Source organism: Falco rusticolus, chromosome 13 (assembly GCF_015220075.1).
Source record: "Falco rusticolus isolate bFalRus1 chromosome 13, bFalRus1.pri, whole genome shotgun sequence".
NCBI classification, from domain to species: domain Eukaryota; kingdom Metazoa; phylum Chordata; class Aves; order Falconiformes; family Falconidae; genus Falco; species Falco rusticolus.
The window spans coordinates 26,276,544-26,282,543 of record NC_051199.1 but is presented as its reverse complement, the minus strand read 5'-3'; positions in this window follow the sequence as shown (position 1 = coordinate 26,282,543).

Below are 6,000 nucleotides of genomic sequence, written 5' to 3'. Positions count from 1 at the left end.
AAGGAGTAAAGTTCAGCTGCTGCATATTCATAGCCCGTCTCTGAGTAAGCCTTCTTCAATTGACACATACCCTTCCTGCATACCAAATGCTAATGCATATTTACACATTCATAAAGCATACCCAATATTTCCACGTTCACAATTATTTACTGCGCACAGGTATGCAGTCAAAATTCGGGTGGCATCTAATTTCCCGTACTGTAAATTCACCTCCAGACCATACTATTATACTCTCTGCACCTGCAAAATCAAAAGGTATTTCACCACTGAGGATTTTGTCTTCAATTATTCCTCAGCCTCCATATTGCCGCTCTTACAGCATTATGCAATACACAGCCAAATTTATCTCCAGGTACATATTATCTAAGCTTATATGCCTATAAGCATAAATAGCCTATGATACTGCTAGTTCTGGTATTAGGATATAGGCAGGAAACAGCTCAGAAGATGCAAGGAGGCTTGCATTGGGTTTTGGCTTTTGTTTTGGTATTGGTTTAAACTAGCAAATGGTACTGGTTCTGTGCATCTTTCTGAAGAACCTGGAAGGTGAGTTGCTGGCCGCAGACAAGCCAGTGCCAATAGCACTCTTGGCAGAAATTTGAAATATCTCCTAAATTAATCTTTCTATGAAAATGGCCATTTAGCTGTGAGTGGAACAGCCCACTGCTCACTCTCGTGATCTTTCTTCTCTTTTACCCTTTCCAGCACTAAATATAGAAACATGAATGCATGAAATGCCAATTTTTTATACTTTATTTAAAGCAATAAAGAGGTATAAAAATAACTGAGAATGACTGGAAGTTATCCTCTTGTGCGCTCCTGACAATTGAGTTTTCATCACGCATCACTCGCAGCGCTAGTCTAATTTTAAAAATCAAAGCAGTAGAAATAGGCATTGTTCTATTCTTGGAATGTTAACCTGCAACTCTGAATCCATATCTAACAAACTACCATAAATAAATATGGCTTTTTTTCCTCAGTGGGATGAATATGTCATGCTTCCTAGATTGAATTAATACCTTAGGAAAATGCTAATTTGATTATTTGTTCTCATGATGGAAAAATCTTAAGTCATTTGTTGTCATCTACAACAGAAGGACCTTGTCGTCCTTCTGCATCTGAGAATTTATTTTAAAAGAAAAATTCAGGCTGTAAAATATGATATCCAGTGACAAAGAAGTAGACCAAACCATTTCAAGTTACAGACGAGACTGGCAATGGTGCTGGTGTGCTGTAGAAAGGCACTTGTTTCCTTGTAGAGGGGCATACACATTTCTATTGGGAAAATTCAGCAATTACTTTTAGGTAAAAAGTCACAAAGGGGGGAAAAAAGCTCAGTAGGAATATATATAGATTAACATGGAGATGGAGGAACCCAATCTCAACAGAATCATTTCTGGAAGGAATACATGCTGTTAAGACTGAATACTCCATCTATTTCTTACCATCGAAGAGAATGCATTAAAAAGATATGTGGAAGATACATATGTACTAGAGATACATTTAAACATATCTTCCTTTAAGATTAAAGTGAAAATACAGATAAATTCCATTGTACTTGCTGAAGTTCTGTGACAAAAATATAATGCTAAATTACAGTTTTAAGGTTTGAATATATAATCTTTTCTTATCCACTGATAGTCTAAATAACTCCTTGCTATTAATCCTATCCAGACAACAGTTAAGACCTTATTCTGTAAGCAGTCATAAAATGCTTGTGTTATTTATTTCACAGTTACATATCAGATTTAATCTTCACTTCCTTGAGATTAAACCTGTTTGTTTATTATAGGCCTTGGCAAACCTGTTGCTGTAGAGATTGGAAGGGATGTATGCCTTCCCTTGTATCTGTAATTGGAATACTTATTTGCCTTATGTTTTAGCTGAGAAATAAACATTTATTGTTGTCTGTAAGGAATAAAATATATGCTTCATAGCACGTTACTATTTAATACTACTTACTAAGTTCTTATCACATAGGAATTAGTTATTATTTTGCTGGTATCTTGTTTCTATAGCTTGCCATGAGACTTTACTCTTGAGTTAGCATTACTTTGTCAGGTAGCAAAAGACAGTGTATTTTAATAATAAATCTCATGATATGTAAATCACAATTGTAGCACCTGGATCACATAAAAAGTGTGTTACAAAAGTGTTAAAATGCAAGCCAGCAAAATAGTTTATCTCTGAAAAACGGTGTTGAAAAGTAAACTTCAGTGAAGTAGAACAGTTTATGAAAAACAGTTGCAGACCTAAGGCATCCCTAAAGCATTCATATCATGGTCCATTTATATAAAGACCTCGCTGATGCGCTTAGCTCAAACATCAGACTTTTTTTCTACCCACATTTCTGTAATTCCAAAGTTTTCTCTGCCCAATGTCAGGTATTACAGCTGCTATTTTTATTCTGTGAGCAAAGACTGTTCAAAATGAAGACACTTGGGTGAAAGACATCTACAAGAGCAAATATAAACCAGACCGCTGCTATAAATGTGTACGGAGGAAAATGGAGCTCCTTTCATTTTGCACCATGTAAGGACCTAGCATTTTGTTTGCTGGCAAGACATTAAAAAAATTCTTTCCTGTGAATCATCTACAACCTGCAAAAGAAATGTCTTAGAAACATGTGTCTTCTTTCAACTATTCATGCCTCACTCTTATTTAAGTAAAACTTCCAAAAAAAGAAAAGTTAGTCTTGAGGAGTAACGCATATTCAAAGTAAATATGTCTCTGGAAATTACTTTAGAAAAGAAAAGCTAGCCAAACTGCCGCTCTGTAATTTGTTGCAAGAGTTAACCTTTTATTTGGGATTACGGACTTAGACCTACTGCCATTACTCACATGAATAACTTCTCCTTAAGTGAGTAGTACAATTGCATTTCAAGGGGTTTTCACTAAGTAAAAACAGCTGGGCTGAAACCTAACTGTAAGAAACATGTTCTTTTAAATTAAAAAGTGTTTGTGTAGGAGAAGAATGGCCAATAAATTCCAGTTAAAGTCAATTCTGTTAAAACCTTGAGTGTCTGCGATAATAAAGACTTCAGTGAAAATGAATGGTACCAAATACTTCTCCGGATGGTTCAAGTGCTAGGTATATTTCCAGGTAACTAGACAATCCATACTAAGAGTTGTCTGAGGCAAAATGTATTTTTTCCAATCTTTCCAGAAGCCCTTTCCAAAATGGGTAAGAGACATGAATTCAGGCTGGTTTGCCAGGCATCCAAGCAAATTATCCTGAGCTCAATTATGCAGATTTTCCTGGACTCCGAGCAAATATTTACTCTTGCAAAAAAGTTGTATATTGTATCAAGTTTCAGCTTTGGCTACAGATTTCATAGGAGTCTGGAAATGAAAAGGACGGGGGAACATTGTTTGCATGCCGTCGCCTAACAGTTCAGCTTCAGAACTTGTCCCATTTGCTGAAGGTTTCAGGTGGAGAGTTACTTTCCTCTTCCAGGGAACATGCTTTAAAAGGTTTTCACCCTGTAGAATCTTCTAATTTATTTTGATAATCCTCAGGTTAAATTAGCACATAGTGTGTGGCCTGGGATGAGGTGATTCCATCCTTGCTGGAAGTTTGCTCACCCTGCGGTATATAGCAAATAGCCAATGGCACAAAGTGGTCTGAGAGGGAAATCCTCCTCCTCTCTGTGCGTGATGACATCCCAAACCTGTTGTTTGTGCTAGGAAGTCAGGGTGTTTTCCTTTGTAAACACAGCAGCACAGCTCTTATTTCTGCATTTTGTTTTTTGCAGTTGCTTTCCCCTTTGCAGATGGCTGAGGTTGCAGATGGATGTGGGAGAGGCAGGCTGAGCAGGACAGCTGTTGCTTCGCATCACTCTTGCTATGATCCTGAGTGTTTGTCATTTTTATGTCAATGCCTCTTTGGTTTGTTTGGTTTGGGATTTTTAAACACTTTGTTCATTGGAAAAACAAGGAGGAAGGGAAGGCTGGCCAGCTGGCAAATAAGGCTGAGCTTGAGAGAGAGAGGGGAAAGAATCAGAGCAATCACATCTCTACTGACTTTTAATATGGGGTTGGAGATTTTGTGGTTATGTACTTAAGTAGTTAGCAATAAATCTGAGTGGGGTGATGTATGTAACGCAAAATTTAACATAGCATTTTACATTTATAACCCTTTTCATCTTTTGAACTGTTTACCTATTCTCCGAGTACAGACTGAGGCAATCACTGAAACAATTACAGAGAACATAAAATCCATGAAATCCAGGCAATATCCTTATTTTGTGGGGGAGGGAGGGCACATATTTTTGCAGAGGAGGCTTTGGTGTTAGAAAGTCATATGGCTGTAGTATGGTTTGGGTTTGAAAATAAAGAAGGGCAACCCTACATAACTAGTATCTCCACTGGGAATTTCAAACTAAAATTCCTAAGTGCTAAAGAATAATTTAATGCCATTTTTTCAGTTCCCCTGACAAGACATGGTTTGTCTGATACTGATAAGCTGGAACTGATTCAGGGCTTGTATAAAACACATGAAAGTCAAGGGGAAGACATCGTCCGTGGTGTAGGAGAAATCAAAGTATTACATGCATCACACAAAATTCAAGGTCTGATTTTGAGACATTTAAAGAGTACATAATTAACACAAACAAACAGTCTCCTTCAATCAGTAAAGAAGTGAAAATAGCAAGCATTTATTCTGCTGTATTCTTCCAAGTCTAGTTTAGACTACTACCCCATTTATTAACCACGGCGATAGTTGTGCTATGTCTGTTCTGTATAACATTTTGATTTCCTAGTATTCTCCCTGATCCATGTTGGCAGAGAAGGTTTTAGGGCTGAAAAATATTCTTTTAAGTCTGCATTTCCCTTATGTTTACTCTTGGGGGAAAAAATAAAGCAATTTTACTTTGGACTATGTTACATCAGCTTCCTGCCCAGGCTTACTACTTTCTTGGAGTCCCCAAACACGAGTCCTGATTTTTAAAGGCAGCTTCCATTTGCATTCACAATTAACTTATAGGCACAAATATTCAGCTAGCTACCTGTCTGCCTAGAAATATTCAGTTAGCTACCTGCCTGCCTTTAACTATCAGGCACAGTAAAGTGATCGCTAACCCCTGTGTTTCTCTGCTCACGTTTAATAGTGGTCAAAAAAACCCCAGTTCACTGGAATAATAAACCCATATGTACAGATCAGAATCAGGTTCTGCCTCCTTTTCGTGGTCAGTAACAGGGTTTTTGCTGCTTGGTTTATTTGTTGGTTTTTTTGTTTGGTTGGATTTTGTTTGTGTTTTGGTGTTTTGGTGTTTTTTCAGTCACTACCACTGATCTCAATGGGACTGACTGCTAAAGAGAGTGCTAATACTGGTAGGGGAGTAAGATTCAAGAAGGCAACCCTGTGTGAATAATAACCTAAGCACCCATTTAACTTTAAGCACTTCTTTATGGTCCTAGAAGTTAATAACTTTACACATTTGGTCAAAGTTAAGCATATGCTTACTGCCTCCCTGATTTAGAAATTAGATCTTTGAACTTCGATTTTGCTTACATCGTGTGTTATTTTGTTGGTAGATTCATTTTAGGAAGATGGGAATATAGCACTTATTCAAAATTATAACTTTCTGCAATTAAATGTTACTAATACAGTATATTCAGCACATCAGCAATTAACATTTTTCTTCTTAATGTATATCTGACTGTATAAAAGCTGTCACGTGGAACTAACCATACAATTGTTTCAATTAGATTTTCTAGTTCTGTAATCCAAGCAAAACCACTCCAAGTTAAGAGGAAAAAAATAACACATCTTATTACTGACTATAGTTTTCTATCAATTATATCAATGTATATTGTTCAAGCTTAGTTTTTGCTTCGTGTAACCTGACAAGTCATCATAATCTCCTGATTTGACTTACACTTGCTAAGTCCTATGTAGCATGCATGGCACACCAGATCTTACACCCATGTAAACCGCAACCTATTAGTGGAAAAGCACTGTTTTGCCACCGGTTTTATTTATCAATTGAACACCCT